This window comes from Aphis gossypii, chromosome X (genome assembly GCF_020184175.1).
Source record: "Aphis gossypii isolate Hap1 chromosome X, ASM2018417v2, whole genome shotgun sequence".
NCBI lineage: Eukaryota > Metazoa > Arthropoda > Insecta > Hemiptera > Aphididae > Aphis > Aphis gossypii.
The window spans coordinates 9,248,152-9,270,845 of NC_065533.1; the positions used below are offsets into that span (position 1 = coordinate 9,248,152).

The window sequence follows — 22,694 nt, forward strand, 5'->3', positions numbered from 1 at the left end:
AATTATATTTACGTAAAAATGTCTGTTTATCTTTAATTTTTTATTGTTTTTCCCAATTATTTTGACTTAATTTTTATCTCTACAAAGTACAAATGAAATCCTGCAATTTTCTATCTGAAACCACCTTCAAAGTTTTGAAAACCGAAGCTATTTTTCGACTGTTTATCGTGTCTGTAAACACGATAAAAAAAAATCAATACGTTCATCTTTTCCGTCCTGCAGCAGAGTCTAAAAAAGGGTTATACCTCATAAAGGTTGTAATATGAGCGCTGTGTTTAATTACTTGCTGAGCAAGATAGATGTTTTTTACTTATTGAGGCATGGCTCCGATTATTCATTTAACAATGTAATAATTAAACGTGAATTTTCACACGAAATTCGACAACATAACTATAAGAAAATCGGATGAATTTCAATTTTACGCTTCGCGATGGTCAGCTCGCGAATATCCTTGTCGGAGGTGGTGACAGCGATGCGAATGGAGTGAAGGGGAAGAGCGCGTGCGGTGACGGTGGAGGCGGCGAATGCCAGGTGTTCGCCTTAACGGACAACGCGCCAGTCGTCCATTCGACATGACCGCATACGCGTTTTATTGCTCTCGTCGAACCTTCGTCGTCGTCGCCGTTCCGCTCACGTTCAGCCGCCGCTGCCAATAACTCGCCGCCGGCACGTTTCGTGTTTTTGTTCGGTGCACACAGTAGTCACCCAAAACCGTGGAAACTTTTTGCATGCTGTAACGTCACACTCCGTTTTATCCACACAAGGTATATATTCACACATTGCGCACACTTACATATTGTATTATGCACATAATATTACAATATTATATATAATATTTTCGTTAAAGTCGACTTTTTTACTTATTTATAGTAGGCCCAATATAGTCTTAAAAACTTACTTGGGTACCTATTTAGTATAAGACTTAACGTAATAACATAGCTTTTCTCGGTTATTTCAATACGTCAAATTAAAAATCATGTTTACAATAATATAATAATATAGTTAAAGATAGATAGGTACCTGTACATGGTATCATGGTTAAAAATTACCACTATCTTATGCTTAACTCGAAGTTCTCAATGTTTTTTATTATTATTATTTATTTTTTTTTTTTTTTGAGGGGGGGGGGGGGGTAAGTAGTGGCTGGAATAATGGATAATTAATGATAGGAGAATGTGTATAGATTTTTTTTTCTAATAGATACATAGTCGGTCTTATGCATTAAGTATTTGTAAACTACCGAATTCGACGTCGACAATAAAATTATCGTAAAGAATTGACTTACAAACACATACACAATACCAATATTTAGGTTCTACTGTTCTAAATGTTTAAATGCTAAATAAGCTAAATGTTAGCTTAAATAATAGAATGAACTGGCATATAATCAAACTTAGAGGTAAGAACATTATTTTGTGTTCTATCTTTGACTTTTTAAAATATTTTGACTTTCAAGCATATATAATAAGTACGTAAAATATTAAAATTTGATAATGCACATAACTTGCTTAAAAATTAAAATATTTTAAAAAGCAAAGAGACTACACGGGTATTGTTCTAACCATTAAGTTTAATAATAGTTCAATTTAATCTAATATTAAGGTAACAACTAACAACATAAAACTTGAAGTCCTGAATCTAATTATTGGTATTTTACATGTAAGTAAAATGTAGACAAGTCATGTAGGTATGACGTTATCTTAAAAGCCAACTGTGCGCTCACTTATTAGTACCTAAGTTTTAATCTTAAATAAATATAATATTATATAGGTAGTTATGTGTTTTGAAAACCTGTGTTTATAATTTACAGGCAACAAAAACAATTCTAATTGTTCTTTGATTATCAGTTTTTTTTATTTATACGTTTCTAAACTTTAATTTGACTTGAATCATTCATCACATTATATTTAAATAAACTTCCAAAATCTTTTAATAATAATATAATATTAAAAGGCAATAGTTAATTAAATAATTTCTTTAATGTACTTACACTTTATTTTATACTATGTAAAACAAAACAAAAATAAGTTTTGCAATTATTACTATATTTTTATACCTACCTACTCATGATATACTTATTTCGTGCAAACTTTATACCTATAGGCTATAGTAGGTATTTCGAATGGTACACACTTTTTGAATATTGTATAATGTACCTACATTATATTAAATACTTTTTAACTTATTTTATTTATAGATATTTAATATTTATCTATTTCGTTGTCTTAACAATTTATTTAAGCAATATCATAAATTATACTAGCTAAGAAAAAAGATTTTTTAAGAGTTCTCCGGAACGTTTGAAAAATTTAATACAGACATTAGTTGGAAAAATTAAGGAATTTCACCAAATTAAGTTTTAACTAGTTCTTTTCAAAATCATTTATTATCATAATTTTAAAATTGAATAACATAGAAAAAAAATATATTAACTCATTGAACCTACACACTTCTAACACATTTTTTTTTTTTTAGTCTTATTTAATTTAACTAATAGCAACTGCCAACTATATAATAACATTTTAATTTTAAATAAAACTTTTATAGTTAACCTAAGTATAACATTTTAATGTATTTTTATTGTATAATCTACTTAGTATAATCCAGTAACTTCTATTAAATTACATTAAATATTGTTTAACCTTCACGGTTAACACACCTTGTCAAAAGAACATTTTTTAACGTTTTAATAATATTATTATGTCCTACATAATTAGGTATTATGAAGTTCAATTTAATAACTAGAGAATTCAGAAAGTATGTAAGTTAATGGTTTTACAATTTTGTAATAATAATTTTATTGAGGACATTTAATTTGTTTGTTATCGAGCAAGTGTTTTATTTTAAAAGCTAAAGACGTATTATAGGTACCTACTCGTAATAACATAATGTGCGCGGATCGACAAATAGATTGTGTTAAATTATTACATTGAACACTAAAATTTGTCCATCTACCTATATCATAACATTTGTAACGAGTACTTACAATTTATTTTAACGATCACTTTTACTTTTCATTACCATCTGATAACATAACATTGTAGGTAGGATATAAACTATAGGTACATTTTATTACAATGCATGAGAGTATGAGACACACCTGCTGTATTTAAATGTCATATATTGTTATGAAGTTTACAACATTCGTAGATATTAATACATGAATAATACTTTTCGTTTACTACTAGATAATTATAGGTAGATATAAAATTTTTTTCATGATTATGTTTTACATGAACATTTAATAACGAATTATAATTTAAATACAATATTATTCGTATTGATTTATTAATATACTATACTAATATTTCAGAAATTAATATTGTAGCTTATTCTTGTTCTAAAATAATTATTATATATAAGTACATACATATTATGTCTTATTATAATAATAAGTTCATCAACGTTAAAAATACTATGTTCTGTAAAGATAATGACTTACAACAATGGTACAGACGTCTAATGTGTTTTTATTAACGTTTAATATTTCTGTAAATTTGCCATGTTAATAATAAATAAATAATAATTTAATAATAACAATAAATAATTATTAAACATTTAATAGTCTACTATATGCTAATGGTCCCTTAGACGTGATTTAGTGAACCATTAAAAATTATTGACTCAATAAATAAATAAATTTTTAGCAATTTGGAATAACTCGATCCATAAAACAAGAGAGTCATCTATTAATAATACTTTGAGGTGGACAAGGCAAAGTGATACGTTATGACTCTTGACAATCATTTTAAAAAGGCACATCTGTCAGTCACGCATTACAGAATATTATAGTAAAAATCTCTCATCCTGTTTCACTCACTGTGATTATATTATTCAAATTAGCAATCATAACATTTATAAAAAATAATATTATTATGTGTGTGTCAGAAGCCTTTTTAAAATATTTTTTATTTTTAAGGAAGTTGTTTAACATTTTTTCAAGTTATTAATAACTTTCATAAAATTAAAAATATTAAAAATTTAAACTTTTGATAGAACACGAACACAACGTTTTTTTACGTTTAATTCATTAATAATAATTTAAATATTTTAAATACTTATGAATTATAAATTTATGTTGTGCATTGAAGCCTTTATAATATAGAAGAAATTAAAATTTAACAAATTCAATGAATGAATTGCATGTATAAAATGTAATTGTTTGATCTGTATTAAGAATTTAAATAGGTACCTATGTTATTTTAAAAGTGAAATAATATAGGTAGATCGTTATATGAAATTTGTCGTGTAACCGCGTAAGTACTCGTGAGGTATCTTGGTATATTATAAAATGTTCACGGAATTTTATTATTATTTTCGTCATTATATTGAATTTAACTATATGAGTAAGTTATGTGTATGTACCTAATAGGTAATATTTGTGTATATAATAATACGAGGTTCGCTGAACATTTGGATAATATTATATGTTTACCTTGTCCTTTGAACCATGTAATATTTCTACTGTGTTATGTATTAGTCATTAGAATATAAATCAAAATAGACCGCAGTAGTCAAAGACCTTCGTCCTGCATGAAGTTTATACATTTTAGAATAGTTATAGTAGGTTCGTTAGCTATACTTATATAGATACACATTACACATAATATAACATGACTCGTAAATAAACCAGTCGTACGAATGAATATTATAAACCTATAAAAAAAAAGAAAAAAATGCAGGGATAAAATAGTAATTGTATTCTTTCGCGTAGTTCAGCGTTACGGGTAATTAAATACTTAATATTACGTAGTCATCTTGTTCGACTATGTATATATACTGAAAATTAATTTTTCGTATTTTTCTTGATGAAGAGTAATCAAGGCTGGGAAAATCAATCGATTTTTCTAAAACATTGAATTGAGATAAAATTAAAACATGATAAATTAAAAATTAAAAAAAAAAACAATCAATCAATTGAAACTCAACAGAATTGAAAAAGAAATTAGGTAGGTTTCCAATGTCAATATTAAGTGAAAACAAGTATAAAACATGTATCTATTATCACATATTACGATTAAAAAAAATGATAGAGAAATGTTAGCAAATAAATAATAATATTTTATTCGTGGAATAAAAAAAAAATAACTAGATATATTTTAAAATAAAATATTACTTCAATTTACTACTACTGTCTAATTCAAGTTACTATTGCATCAAAAAAATAACTAGTTTTGTACTCCAATGACTTAATTCAAATTTATACTTTAATTTGTTTAATATTTAGTCTTAATATTTAATTATTATTATGCATTTTTAGTTACTTTCTTATTTTATTATTATTTTCAAATAATAATTTCAATTAAATTAAACTACATATTGATATTAATACCTAATGACATATTATATTAAATTAACATTTTTATTATTATTTAATTTTTTTTTATATTAAATCATAAACTACATAAACTTGTTATAATTATCTACTAACCTAAATCAACTTTTGAACATAAAGAGTTCTGAAAGTGTTTACCCTATTGTCATTTTAAATATAGGATATCAATAATTGGATCATTTTGATGCTGTATCCTCAAATATAATGTACCTATTTAAGTAATTAGGTATCTAAGTAAAATTAAGTAATATTATATTGATAATGTGTTTATTTATGAAGCATATAAAATTGTTTTATAATAATGACTAGGTAAATATACAACAATATATTTTAGCATTTATAAGTGAATAAAATATAAATAAAATATATTGTTGTATATTTACCCAGTCATTATTATAAAACAATTTTATATGCTTCATAAATAAACACATTATCAATATAATATTACTTAATTTTACTTAGATACCTAATTACCTAAATAGGTACATTATATTTGAGGATACAGCATCAAAATGATCCAATTATTGATATCCTATATTTAAAATGACAATAGGGTAAACACTTTCAGAACTCTTTTTTTCAAAAGTTGATTTAGGTTAGTAGATAATTATAACTAGTTCAGTTTTATTATTTCACTGCTAAGAAACAGGTAATCAATTTATGTTGAAAATGTTTATTATAGTATTATTATTATCGATATCAACTCACAGTTATCAATAAATTGCTTCCATATTCATGCAGTGTGTCTATAAAAAAATATAAATAAGTATTAAGTATACCTGTGCAAGTGCATGTAACCCACATTTTATTATTTCACATCATTTTGTAAATAAATAATACTCAAATTATATTTTTATAAATTTGATTATTTATTAACTCTTAAATTATTAATTGTTGAGTTTTTATGTATCTATTATTTACATATTATTATAATATTAGTCATTGGAGTACCTATATTTATTTATTATTTGAAAATAAATTATTGAATTTAAACTGTCCATTTGTAAACATTGTGTAATTTCAATGTAAAATATTAATAAATAATTAGGTATTATGGCATATGGTATTAGATTTTATATACCAAATATAAATTGTAGAATATATAAAGTTAGACGAAGAAATAATAATTTGTACAACAATATAATATTACTAATACTTCAACTGTTTTTACGAAGGTATTGTTTTGTAGATATACTAATTGACGTATAATAATATATTTTTAGAACTTTTACATATATTATATTATTATGAATTTTACTTCGCGTAATGCCATTTTTGATTTATTTTAAGTTTTACACTAGAATATATTTTTTTTGTTTTACGGTAACAATATTTTTTACTATGTACCTAACATAGAAAATATACTTATTATTACAACTTATAAGAAGTAAATACTGCTATAAATATAATATTTTAGGAAAAAATTGTATCAACCTATACCACAATACCAAAAGGAAAATAAATTACTTTAATAGCTATATAAAAAAAAAAAAAACATATCATGAAGTATAGTTTATGACATAGACTGACAGACCATCACCGCTCAGAATCAATTTTCGTGAACAATGTTATATCGTTGAATTCAATTTTAAAACATTCGTTATAGTTACCTACTCATTCGACCTAATACACAGCAGAGTGTACGAGGTACCACTTGCATACCTTTTAAGGGAGGTTTCATTATAAATACAATATATACATACATTTATTTATTTTTATATCTAATATAATAGATAATATATTAATATTTTAAAAATACAAATATTTTCATTTTTCAATAAAAATAAAATATAGGTATTAAGAAAAGTTTTCATTATCATAATTTAATAAGATGTAGTTTTACTTCATTAACAATACTTTTATTATACCTATATGTTTTAAATGTTTATAATATTGTAAAATTGTTACTAATCAATAAAAACAAATCAGAACGAATTACAAATAATAGGTATTCTCTCATATTCAGTAGTTAATTAAAAGTTGATGTTAACAGTAAATATGATAGTAATAAAAAATTCAAATATTATTATTTCTAACATCAGTTATTAAACTGTAATGTTATCAATATTATAATATTATAGTATAAAAATTCGTACAGACCGTCTAGTGTTTTAACTTAGGCCTCAGGAACGAATTATTATTTATTAATTACTATTACTTTTGAATTTTAAATAAATCTCCAACGACTGAATACAAAATACGAATGCATTCTCTGTACAAAAGATGTAATTTACACAAATTCCTACTCGTAAAGGTGTAAATGACAAATAATAATAATAATTAGTGTCTGCATTGTTGGAAGTGTGATTTCATATTTTGTATATATATAAACAATATACGTTATACGTATATATCTCGTTATTGTTATAAACCAAGCCTCCTGTTAAATTCGGTGATAATATTACCAGCATTGTCATTAATTGTCTGTATAATAATATTATTGTTGTCTAAAATATTTTTGATACATTAACAAAAAGTATAAATTATACTTTAAAAAATGTGTTGTAGGTATATATCATCTATGTCACATGTATTTAATATTATAATCATTTATCCGTTATTTTTTTACGCTTGTACCTATTTGGCAAAGACTCGAATTGTCCGTACACCAGCGAAGTACGTAGGTACAGGTGAATCATTTCGTTTGTCCGTTTTCAATAATAATTATGACTGTGATCCGTGACGTATATATAATATATAATAATACATACCTAATACATTATAGTCAAGATATTTTTTATTTTTCCAAGAAATCCTTTGAAATTTTATCACGTACGTGGTAATAAATATATTTTAAGTTAACTTAGTATTAAGAATAGTGGATTATGTTATGTGTTATCTACTGTGATAAGTAGATACATATAAATTATAATTGAGAACTTTTCTTTAACCCCTTTACACGGTATCCGAATAATTCATTCTTCTACCCACCTCTTATACCGAAGCTCTAAGAGAGTAGAGATATATAGACATATAATTTTTAGTTTAATTTGCGCTTATGTAAAAATAATTTAAATTATTATATACATAAAACAGTTTTATACATTGAATATTTAAAATATTCGTATCTAAGACTTTGAAACGATTTTTTTTTTGTTTTTGAGTAAAGGTAAACCTGAAAATACTACTCATCAACTACAACGATTAATCACTGAAGCTAATAAAATTAATATTCATGTAGTAATAAATAGAGCGTGGATTTAAATGCATTTAAATATTTATTCTGTCTGATTGTATATGATGTTAAGTAAACAAAACAAGTATTTCATAGCATAGAGATTAAAAATAATGTTATGAAATTATAATAATGTATACTTATTTCAAACTTAAAAGAAGATTATTATACAAAAAAAATTATATTATTTGAATTTTGATATTATATTTTTAATAAATGTTTAAATAAACTGATACGGATTTGTCGGATACAAGCCACCGTTACAATATATTAACTTTCTGTATTTAGTTATCATTACGGATATCATACATAGTGCATACGTATAGAAAGACAAAAATATATTTTCCACAAACACTTTAAGAGGTTTGATTTTTGTTTCCACCAAACACGAATACAAGTAGTATAATTTTAAACTTACGCGAATAGTTAAATTAGTGATTAAAAATGTTATACGAAATAATGAAGAAATAAAATATCAATTATAGATACCAACACTACAATAACTATTAGAAATACTAAAAATAATAACACTATAAAATAAAATGATAAAGAAATTAATTATATTTTTAAAAATACTTCTACATACTTTAGCAAAAAACTATGACGAATGTGTCATAAAAAATAAAAAATTGTAAAATTAAATTAAAAAATATTTTTAGTAATTGTGAAAGCATCATTCTCGTAGTAACTTCGATGCAAAATGACAATTATTGTTTTTGTTTTGTAAAAATTTGAAGTTTTTAGTGCATATATAAACATTGTTATTTTTAGTACAAATAAATAAATCAATGAATAATATTTTTTTTTAATATTATATTTCATAAATATTAGTCAGAAACAGAGTATTATTGATAGAGTGAAATTATTTAGCGTTCACTATGTTGCAAAATATACTATTTACTAAGTTGTTCATTTTTAGAATTTGAAGACAGCGGCTGCTGCCGGTAACTTAGATTCTGAATAATACTTATAACTTGAGAGTTGTATTATTAAATATTTTAAAAAATAGGTTATCTATTTAACTGTATACCTTATGAGCTGGATTTTGAGTAACTTATTTTCAAATTAATTTACGTTTATTTTTTATCGGGCGTGTCATCTCGGCAGTAATACGATTAAAAGTATCATATAATCTGGAAAAAGTTGTGTGACTTTCCTTTCGATTTCACAATTTCGTCCTATTATCTGAGTAATATGCCCTTATATATTATACCCTATATATACTATATATTTTATATTATTATATATATGCTTCTATAGTTGTTCATAAAACCGTGCGAGTAGGTGAGTAACGTGTCACGTGCACCATCGGTGGATGGGTGTCCGCTATCATTCATCACTTGTTGTCGCTACAGCAGAAAATTGTGATTTCGAAACAACAAAGTCATCTTCTCTTTTTAATATGGAGATTCAGCAGTTAAGACGTCTACCATACAGTTGTCTAATCTTTCATTATTATCACGTTTTATCGGCGGCGGCGGCGCCACCGTACAGTATATGGGAGGGGAGAAAAATGAACGTTTAACATTGTCGTTCGGTCATCTGAAGGTCTCAAAGATGACGTTTATAAGGTAGATTTAATATATGTATATGTATACTCACATATAACTTGCCTATTACTTTTTTTCGTTTTTATTAGTCGGCATTGTCCGCGGGCTGTTAAGTTTTTTCGATATTTGCGTCAGATTGGCACGGTCGATGCCACCTTGAGGAATATTTCTACCTACCTACCAATGTACATGGATAAATATATAATTTTACGTTTTTCTTACAATAAAACCTAGTGGGTTATTTTTACGAAATGTCTAGTTTATAAGTACGATAATATCAACAATAATTTTTTTTAATTTTTATTATTTTATTATTGTTTTTAATATTTGTGTTTCATATTAGCACGATAAATAATATTGTGGATCGTCATTATATTGTGTTCTATCTTATATATAAGTTTATAATATTATATAGCAGTACTAATGAATGTAATTTATCATTGAATTAAATAATGGCTTTATAGAAAGAGGTTCCTCTATTTTTCTATTGGACAACTAAAGTCTAAAAGTATGAAGTTCCTATACATTCAATATGTAAAGACGTATTTAAATTCTAAGTATAGTAATTTCTAATTACACAGGTGTACAAAAAAAAAAAAAAATGATTTTTAAAAAACTGTTCTGTTTCTTATCTCTGATCTTATTTAAACAATGTGCACAGCATTTAAATATATTAACTGTTTAGTCGTACCACGTCATAATTTTTTACAATTAGGTAAATATAAATAATAAAAATATTTATATAAAAATTTTAAGCAAACAATATAATTAGTAACACATATCTACCTATCTCCTATATAATCAATTTATGTTTGAGTCAAAGTAATTTATTCCGATCACTGACCTTATGCCGTGTTTTTTTTCAAATTGATTATAATACATAAATAACTTAAAATAATCTTCTTTTAATAGTGTAAAAGCATATTTTTAAATTCTCTACTATCCATAAAAACAGTGTGCAGGACTTTCCTGTAAGTAACTATCAAGCCATCTCTTAGAGCTTATACGGTATACTAGTACATACATGTACAACATATTATAATAAAAGCTAGATAGCATCCAAATGAAAACTATAGGCGTATCTATAGAACTCTTTAACAGATACGGTCAAAAGTAATAAATTATATATGAAAATCATCGTTTAAAAAAAATAAATTCTTAACGTTAGAAATTCAAGTAGAAATAATTTTTTTGGGGCTATTTAAATCTAAATTATGAAATATTTATGTTGATTTTAATCGTTTTATAAGCAAAAGTTTTACTCAAATTTTTAGATATGATTTGAGTTTCTTGAACAAAATTCATAAACGATACTTTTATTTTAGACTAAGAAAAGTATTAAGTATTAACATACATAAGTACTCGATAACTTAATTATAATAATTATATTTATTTATATTTAATGAACAACAATGATGCTAACAGAATAATATACAGGTGGGTTATAAGTGAGTTCTAGGTCAGTCATACTTTAGAAGTGCTTTTATAATAATTATTATCATAAATAGATGACTTTTATCATGTCAGATTTTTTATTTTTAATGTCAATCAATCAATCAATAAATAATTATAAATTATAATACATTAAGAACCTATGTATACATAACAAAATCATATATTTTTAACGATTGTTAGAAATATTTAAGTACTGAAAATATTCACAGCGGGTGATTTTTCGTTTTTGGAATAGACTGTATAGCGAGTCTGAAAATGCCCACCTCCACTTACCCTGCAACAACACAGTCAAAAAAATCCTTGAACCCGCTTCTGCAGCAGATATAGATCATTGATACTAAAATTGTACAGGCATTATACATATATATATATTATATATATTATACAGTACAGTTGATGACCAGTGAAACTTATTGGTGGGGGGGGGGGGGGTGGTACGATGAGAGGGTCTCGAGGAGTAGTATTCGCGGGGGCACAGGAGATCGACTTTCTCGCGCCGAATGTGATATAATATTGTAACACGGCACGCCGCGAAATGGAATTGCGGTCAAGGTCGTCACCGTCCGCTATTGGATTCGGCCGGCGCGTGAGTTTCCCATACATAATAATATTATATTATAATGTATATGTGACAAACACCAGAGTAGCGTAATAATATAAACAATATTTAATATAATAATAGTTTATATATATATACCATTACAAACTGCCCATAACCTATGACTACAATATTAATGACCAGCAATTATGTCAGTGCCCATTGTTGGTGAAATAAAAATAAAAATACCAATCTTTTAGGTCGCATATAAACTCGATTTATTTCTTAGGTATTTTGAACATTAAGATTTATTAAGCGTACCTATATGTGTTAAGAATTTTTAGATATTAAAAGTTTCAAAGTCCATCCGTTATTAGCATTTGAATCTATAGTTTGGAATATTAGTCAGGTTGGGTTAATAAATAAAATTGATAAAATCCGGAAAAAAATTCTCTGTACGTATAATCGCTCTTAAAAATATATTTTTAGTAAAGTTGGTATTGTGAAATTAAGTCAGTAAAATGTAATTGTGTAACCTTATCAATGCAAAATGGATTACGACTCATAATTTTTAGAAAAATTATATTTCAAATTTATGTTAAGCTATTGAAGTCCTGTTAAGTTAAAAAAAAATTATAATAAGATATCTTGCTATATTGTGGCTATCATATAATGAATAATTATATTCTAACATTAATTATGTAATTTAATTAAACTTTATGATTACCTATTTGAAACTGGTAAACTCTGTAGTTTTACTACGCGGAATGTTAATAAATAAATAAATCCATGAACACATTCACTTATATAATACAACTATACAAAATGATGAATACATACATATTACTACATAATATACTATATACATAGTTGAAAATTGTGTTAAAATATTCGTATTGTGATTCAGTGATAAACTATATAGAACTTAGGGAGAAAGAAGTCGAGTCCACACTCATCTCCTCTCATTTCAATTTAAATATTAGTTTAATTTATAATATGTTTTCACACCACCAACATGTAATCTAATAAAAAAAAATATGTATATCAAACAATACATTAACGAGAAATTTCAAAAATTACCATTTTAAAATACTCTAATATTTACTTTAAGTTAAAATACTAGAATTAACATTGTGGTGTGATAATATTATGTATTAGAAAAACGGAAAAAATACACCCTGGTTTAACTTATAATTATACTATTTTATTAAATTATTTAACACACCAATAAAATTAAAATTATAATACCTATCTAGGCATAATATTATAGTTTTTACTTACTATATTACAAATTAAATAATTTGCCTTTTATCATGTACATATTTCATATATTATATGCTTTGTATCTATTTACCTAAAATATTTTAAGTATTCTGTTAGTTATGATACAGGAATCGAAAATCATAGAAGCTAAAATAGGCAAATATGCAAAAAAAAATTATTCAAAATTCCGAAAAAAAAATCTAATGTTGCTTATAATATGTAAAAAATAAATGTAAAAATAAATGTACAGTTAATACTTAACAAACGTAACAGAAAAACGGTTGGTATTTTAACAGTTTAATTCTTAACTGTTTTTTTTTTTACATATAAGGGTGTATTCCAGCTTATCTATAACACAGATTACTGTAACTAAATATGTTATTTGATTAAATGTATTCAATAATAATGAGACAAATCATCAAATTGTGTATCAGCCGATTTTTAATCATTTTATATAAACAAAAATTAGTAGTAGGCGTAGAACGAACGTGTATATTAAACCGTTATTTATACCACTTGTCGTAGATTTGTAGACTTGTAGTGTATAGTCTTTACCTCTTCGTGACAAGTGATTCCATACGACACACTATTGTACATGTGTATTTGCATTATACATGTATCACAACGACGACAGCCGGTCAACAATGTGATGATAATTTAAAAAATAATTTTCCAAAAATAACAAATCGGAAAAAAAAACATTCGTAGGCGTTGACGTCAGTACTCACGATGCGCCCCCCCCCCCGCAACCTAAGCTACCAAGTCGAATTTTATTTCTATAAATATTTTTTTTCTTCATTTGATCGATACCGCGCGTAACCGCGGGTATTCGCGTGACCATCGCGCGGTTACCGAAATCCGCATGGACAACAATACACGTAATATTATCAACACATTTTTATATTACGTTCGAGTCGGAATACGTCACGAGTCACGACCGACTATTTGTACGTATTATATTATATATGTTCATATACACCGGCACCGTATAATAATGTACTTATCGGTTTCGTCATCATATTATATCGTGTAATACGATGATTGCTTCGCCGCCGCGCTAATACAACAATATTATGCGTGTTGTGTTCTATAGGTAATACTGCGACTGTCGTTGCACGTGTGTACATCTCGAAACGCGTCCTTGCAATCGAGACGAAAGTCCCGAAAAAAGTAACCGTATTCTATTATATATATACGTACACGGTATGGTTACGTTCGAGCAAACGAAACGCGTCTTCAATTTTTAACAAAAATCACGTTTTTATATCAAAAAATCCAGAACCATCGTTGATTAAATCATTATAAATTTTGTTATCCTTACAAAAATAATTTATTAATAAAATAATTAATAATATATTTTTTTGAAAATTCGTTTCGCACAAAAATAATAATTAAGCAGGTAGGTATATTATATTGATTGCAGTGTAGTGTGTGTAAGTATTGAGAAAAACGGCATGTTTAAAAAAATAACCTTTAACAATGTATACATGCCTTTGTTAAAAGGCCGAGCTTTACGTGTCGTGTTTTTCTTGCGTATACCTTAGTCTTTATGCATAATATATTTTAATATTATTCATTATTGATCGTCCGCGACCAATGAACCCGACCCGTGGCTCTCGCCGAAATCCAAAAGTTTTTAAATTAGGTATACCTACGAATAGAATCGGTCAAATTACACACTTTTATTTATTCATAGGTACATGTTATTTTTGAGTTTTTAGTACTATATACAATATATTATCGTATTATATAATATTATTAGAATTCATATCATATACTTGCCTATGTATGCAATTCATATATCTAAGAAGCACTCGTTTAAAACGTAAACAAATTCTTATTGTGCAGCAAGTGTGTGAATTACAAACAATATGACATTACCTATATATATCTTCACATAATATGGTACTATGTACCATGTATAATATATAACATACATGTATATCGTATTTATCATATAAAAGAAAGTCAACGGTAACATACCTTCATCGTTATAAACAAATGTTTTTTAACGAGCACTTCGACGTGTTTTCTTCTTCCCAGGAAAAAATGTCGACATCATCATAATTATTATTATTCGTGTTTCGTGTGCAGTTAGTTTTGCTGCCCGAGCACTCGGACACATATTATATGAAACTAAACGTAATTATAGGTACGCGCACTTACGTATTATATCACGGAGAACGGTGTATACCTACGCAGATACATACGATAGACTTATAAGTAAATTAACTTTTATTATTTAACTATTTTGTTAATAATTCTGCGATACCTCTATACAGAGTGTAAGTCCTAATCAGTGGATATCAGTCCTCCTCCGTGTTATGATGATATAATATTGTGCAGAACGGTAAGCCACCAATAATGATTGCCGTCAATCTCAGCGAGTGATTAAGTCATCGAACGGCTGAGCGCCAAATGTGTCATCGTCGGAGATGGTAAAAGAACGCGGTAACAGCATTATTATTATGACGATCATAATATAATATTATGTCGTTATACAACGAAAACAAATAACAATCAATAATTAAAAAGAAAAGAATGAAAATTATAAGCGAAGGGCAAAGAAGTTACTTGTGTGATAACAACGACGATTTGTATAATAATAATAATAATAATAATTGTATACACAGCTGTATAATAATAAATATATAATGATAATAGCGCCGATATAATATTGGTGCCCGTGAAGATACTTTCATTATGTAATAAAATATAAAGTGATAATGTTGGAAATAAAAATCTCAATTATAATTTTCGACGCTGTGAAATTGCCAACACACTCATTGTTAATGGCCGATGGGATATACCTAATTCAACCACAACGCAATAATAATCGTGTAAAATCACTGCCCTCTGACCCGAAGAGCGCATGAATTATAGGTATGCAGATATTATAGCGTTAAGTATTTTTAATTGTTATTATTAAAATAAAGTGGACGAAAAGAAACGATGATGACTGATCGTCATTTTTAAACTATGAAAATGCGAGAAATCGGTGTAATCAGTGTAAAAAATTATTATAATTTATAATGAATAATATGTATGGGTAACAAGTAAATATAATAATACCCTATACCCTATACTCTATAGTATATAGATAGAAGTAGAATACAGCTCGATGGTTTTCAAGTGGTTAATAAATGATCAAATATCGTTTATTGTTTCAATTCCAAAGAATTAACGTAGTAGCTGTAGACATCATTTAACGCAAAAGGTTCTATAATTTTCGATATAACTGATATAACTGTTGTATATTATTATATATAGGTGACTATGTGAGGAGAGAATATTATTGTATAGTAGTACATATCGAAACGAAAGTATTTATATACTTCGTAACAACATGACCGGATCACACATTTATAACTTATAAATTATAAGCATTATTTTTTCTGTTTGATCTATAATGAGTGACACTTTAGTGCATTTAGTTACACTTAGTACTTACATTATACTTTTGTACTTATACTATTATTCGTATCAATTTAGGACTTTATCGTAATTAAAAATAGTTGAATTCTCTTTTCGCATATTTTGAAATTATTATTGAGGTTTTAGATTTTTTTTACGAATTGAACGTCATATTTAATTTGTCTAGTGTTATAAAAAAAAGGTTTCATATAACAAAACCTTATTTAAACTAATCAAACTTATATAAGTTATACTTGTCTAGAAATTTATAATGGGTATATAAATCCTAGTTACTACTCTAATTAGTTATATAAATCTGTTAAAGAAAAAATAATTATAAATGATGGTACCTACATAATCGTTCTAATATATCTATTATCTACTGTTGTCCATAAAATTGTTTAGATGCAGCCATTTTAAATTGTTCTCTGTTAATTTGTGTTATTTCTCTTGAAATAAAAAAGATACTAAATGTAGAAAATTAAATACATTAATTTTGATTGTTTAATGTTATTATTTATGTTGTATTATAAAATATAGGTAACAATTGCTTTAATTTAAATGTGTGAAAGTAGAATAAAATAGTTTATCATCTGCTTGATTTATTTATAGTTGACTCATACACTGTAATAATATTGCTAAATATATGAGTTTGTGACCTTCCTTAATCTTACTTCACCAATGTACAATATAATAATATTATATGTAAGAACTATAGAACTATGTGCATTGTATAGAAACAGTGTAAAATGATTTTTAAATTTTCTAGGAATTTAGAAATATCCTATTCTAGTGTGACTTTAAATGTAGTAAGTTCTACAAATATTATGAATCTATGAAATTTCAGTCCTAGATCCAAACCCTACAGTCCAAAATCGAATATCAACGAATGGTGTGATGATATTATTATTTAGTGCCTACCAAATATAAACCTATCAATATCGTAAGTATTATGAAAAGAATACGATACGAGTACCTACCTACCAATAGAACAGTAAATAATTATATAATACATTATTAGATTACTTATATATTATATTATTGGTACGTGCCTATACTTGTAATATTTGTAAACAAATTAAAATTAAATAAAATTAAAATATTACTCGTAGTTGTAGTCATGTTCTATGACACCGTCACGACAATAATATCATAATATATCATACTGTGTATCATAATATATGTATGCTGTGTATCTATATAATATATAACTACATTGCACACCATCGCGTGGGTTTATCACACACTGCCGAGACCTTCGAATTCCATAATTGCAGGACCGTTGGTGCAGCTGCAATGGAATTTACAGTCTCTGCATTGAGACTAACAATAATAATATTCTTCTTAATGTCTATCGTACGTACATTTATTATACTAAACATATGGATACGGAATTCCTGTGTTCACAAAATATACAATTTTAGGGCAGCATAACAAAGAGAGAAATGATATTTCTCACTCGTGCGGAAACTAACGTTTAAACAAGAATAAAATAGATGTTACAACGTTATGGATAACAATAAATGAATATTATCAGTTGTACCTATTCACTTACGAAATTTTACACAATGTCAATCCACCTTGCACAATGTAATAAACAATCATACATAGATAATTTGTATACCATCCACAAGTCATAGATTTAATATCGATGTTATTATCGTATAATTTATACGATACATATTATATATATATTTTATTACGTAACATTTTTGCATCTAACTTATCATAATATACGAAAACCCAATTTGAATAGGTAGCATCAAAATTAAATAATGCTATGCTCACTATACTCAGCTAGGACAGACCGAACGAAATACGAACCAATTGTAAATATCCATCGCGCTATTGATCATTTTAAGATAATCATTTATAATTTGTCTTGTATAAGATATCTTATTTAATAAAGTTTAGATGTAGGTAGGTAGTAGGTACCTATATAAAAGTAATACTTATGAAAAATTAAAATTTAATATTATGTAACTTTGTGAAAACTATTTAACAAAATAATACAGTATAATTTTTGATGCTTTTAATTTGTCTAAAATTTAATATGACACACTATAGCCTAAATATTATAATATAATTCATTTAAATTGAATTAACCGAACAATAAGAAAATAAATAAATTCTTTCCACAGTAGTTATCGATTGACGATACCGAAAAAATCTTCCACGGACCCTTTGTCTATTATGATTACTAAACTATAATTATAATTGTTGGATTACGCTAAGTAAAAAATAATACAATACTCGTAAAACAAATGTGAACGTAAAAAATGTGAGTTTCTATATAATGCACTCGTTTTGAATTGGATCAATGATTATTTACTGTAGATTACCACTTATCAGATTACCACATTTGTGCGTCATGCCGATCGCTAATCGATGTCTACAAACGGGTTTGCTTTTATATTTTCATTGTGAACTTTTTTCAATTGCTACCTATTCTCAATACTTGTGTTATAAACTGCGTGAACTACTTTAATACGCAAAATATAGTTCACGTCATAAAACTGGTTTGCTAAAATGTCCACGTGAAACCAACCAATGAACTATATAGGTACATATTATTTTTTAAAACAAGAATTTGGACAGCTATTATAGCTTCTGAGTTCTGATGTAATACATTTGTTACTTGATTTGGATTAAGGTAACATTCGCTGTACTAGCTACACATATCAAAATATGTTAATTAATAAAAAAAATGATTGAATATTACATATTTATTATATAAATATAATGCTTAGAGATGGTACTCACCTTCACGTACGGAAATGTTTGTTGTTCATACGCAATACTAATGATAAAATAATATACAATTTCAAAAATGATAGGTTTTGTTTAGAAACATAACATTGTGCTTATATATGTATTATTTTATCTTATGGTTTTTTTATACATTTACATAATTGTGAAAATATTAATTAATAAACTACTTGCACTGTACAGAAAAAATAATTGCAGCTTAAAACTTTCACAATATATTCATGTACCTAGTTGATTTATTTATTTCTATAACTATGTTTAATGAAACAACAATAACAATAATGTGATAGAAATAAAATTGAAATATAAACCAAATACGAGTACCGGAAAACATACATAGATTACCTATTTATTATACAGCGTATGATAAGCTAACAACGATGCGTACTATTCAAAATTCAGATTAGAAGACAGAAAATAAGAGTGACATAAAGTTGTCAGTCGTGAGATTATCTTAGCATTCTAAGCTACGAACAATTATTATTGTATGCTATTGCTATTTATTTCGTTTTCGTGAAAGCGTGATGATGTTATATTCATCAGAAGGTTTGAGCTTAAAGCTCCTGTTTTTCATAAATATCACATTAAAAATGTAATTTTAGTCTCGAAATTATTTATTTATTGACGTGAAAATTGAAAACTCAGAGATGTACTTACTTTATACAAATTATGATCAGAACCTAATTAAACTTATTCCATTATAATATATGTTATAACATATTATAAAATAAGATTTTTTTTTAATAATAAACGTCAAGCCTGAGTTCATTTTTAGTCAAAAAAGAATGCCATACTATTACTCTATATTCGAATATTGAACGCACCAAAGTGAAATATATAATGCCCGCAGACAACTAGCAGAAGAAAACTATTTGGTATTGCGTTTAATAAATCCCAAGACTTTTAAAGCTTTACCTAAAGTGACATTAATGTGATGTTCAAAGTTTCCATTATGGAATATAATGTTACCGAGATCTTTATAAAATAAAACCTCCCGAATTTAAAACTAAATTTGCACCTAATTATGCTTAACACAATGATATTTTCAAAGTATTTAGATTATAACACTGCGGCTATTCAGTAGTCTCCTAGGTACTTATATAATAATACGTTAATACCTACATATTATTATGTGTTTTTTTATAAATGCTTAGTCATTGACCATTGTCGACGAAGCAATTATAAATACACGGACACGTGTCGGCTAACGATTATCGTTTCATTAATGCGTGTAGAATGGATGTATTTATTGTGGATACTTACTTTAAAAAGTTTAGACCCTCAACCGGAAACAACACGTAAAATACTTTAACTTGTATTCTCTTGCGTTAAAAATACACTACGCATGACCCTGATGGTGGCCTGCCGACTCGGTGAACCGAGATTTGATTGTTTCTGCCCGGCAGTAATATGAGATTTTATGACGTTTTTTATACATAATTTTTTTTCGTTTGATTCGGTTTTTCGAGCCGCAGCAACGACAATAGTTATTACTTATTATCTAGAGACAGGCACCATCCCAAGGACTCTCTCGTCTCGTGCGGTTGTTCGGCTTTTATATTACATATTATTACGCCCATATAATACACTACAGTGTAGTGACTACACTCATTATAGGTCACGATATTAAACTTGAAGTGTAGGCGAGTTAGACCGAGTGATTTCTTATAAAACATATAGTTAATATACTTATATACCTACGGATTTTGAGCGATATCCCGCAGGTCGCAAGACCATAATATATTGTCTACGAGTGTAAACTAGTACACGCTCTTTCGGATCGGGATTGCAGGGGACACATAAAAACTTAAAATTTCTATAAAAAATAATAGTGTCTATATAATTTTTATATTTTATATTTGTATGGTTCTAAAATGAACTACTTATAAGGAATTTTGTATTGAATTTTCAAAATTTAAATACAAAAACAAAAGTTATTAGTAAGTATTTTTATCTATAAAATAGTTTGTATTTTTTTGAGATTTTGACGAATTTCATCAAAAGTTGTGGCTATGTATTTTTGATGTTTTTGTACAGATATGAAAATATTTTTTGCTGATAGATCTTGTATTAAATTTTTAAGCATTTATACTTAGCAAATAATTTTTAATGTATTTGAATTGAAAATTTCTTACGCCTATAAATAGATAAAAAATTGTCGAAATATTTTTAAAATGTTATTGTTAATAAAATATGATAATATAAAAATATTGTGAAAAATTCAAGTATATACGGTATTCAATTTCAAATTATATAAGATTATAATAGATTTTGTCAAAAATTGGATTTACGTAAAAATTCTCGTTTTCCTTAATATTTTGTTTCTTTTTCCAGATTTTAAAAATAAGTACTTACTGTGATTTTTTAAGTTTGACGTCTTCAAAGAACAAATTAGATTCAATTTTTTATCCGAAACTACCTCATTTTTGAAAATCAAAGCATTCTATCGATAACTTATTATACACAAAAAAAACATATCATAATAAGATCAATATATCCATCTCTCAACTCATTAGAATCCATAATATTAATAGAATTGTAAATTAGATTTTTTGATAATTGTGGGATATTCAATTGTAAAAATCTGTCCAAACTAACAGAGCCGTGCCGTGGGGGCCTAGGGGGCTAATATTTTTAATTTTTCCCCGGACGCTAAATCTTAACAGCATGGCTCTGCAAACCAAAGATAGTTTCGTATTTATAGTTAAGTATATCGAAACATATATTATATTAGATAGATATGTACCTACGCGTATTTCATACTGCGTTAGGTGGTACACAATAATACGTACGCGAGTACAGTTTAGTGAGTTAATCATAACACAAACCATACCTATATTATTATACACATTAGTACGTTACACATCGTCAACCGTACCCGTCCGTACCTATGTCCATATAGACAATTTAAGACCTATGTGGATGAACATATTATGTACAAAATACTGTATGCTGTAATATAATATGCTTGTATTATAATCTGTGTATCTGACTTGGTGAACTGATAAACTCGTTGTTATTTATTTTATAGCATAATATTATATAAATAAAGCTATAAAGTTATTATATAAATTATAAAATTATTCCATAAATTATATATGAATCGACGTGGAAGAGCTCGCTGTTGAATAGGTAATCATACAACAAAAATACCTAAACGTTTTATGTAAATACATCATACATACCTAGTTCTTT

The 22,694-nt window shown here is 26.6% G+C and overlaps 1 protein-coding gene across 1 annotated transcript in view; it reads left to right on the top strand.

Moving 5' to 3' along the window:
- The first annotated feature begins 545 nt into the window (after window positions 1-545).
- Window positions 546-22,694, top strand: part of LOC114129991 (CD151 antigen) — a 34,931-nt gene continuing 12,782 nt past the window's right edge. The window contains exon 1 of the mRNA XM_027994865.2: window positions 546-764. The gene's annotated coding sequence lies outside the window, so the exon portion shown is untranslated. The remainder of the gene's footprint in view (window positions 765-22,694) is intronic.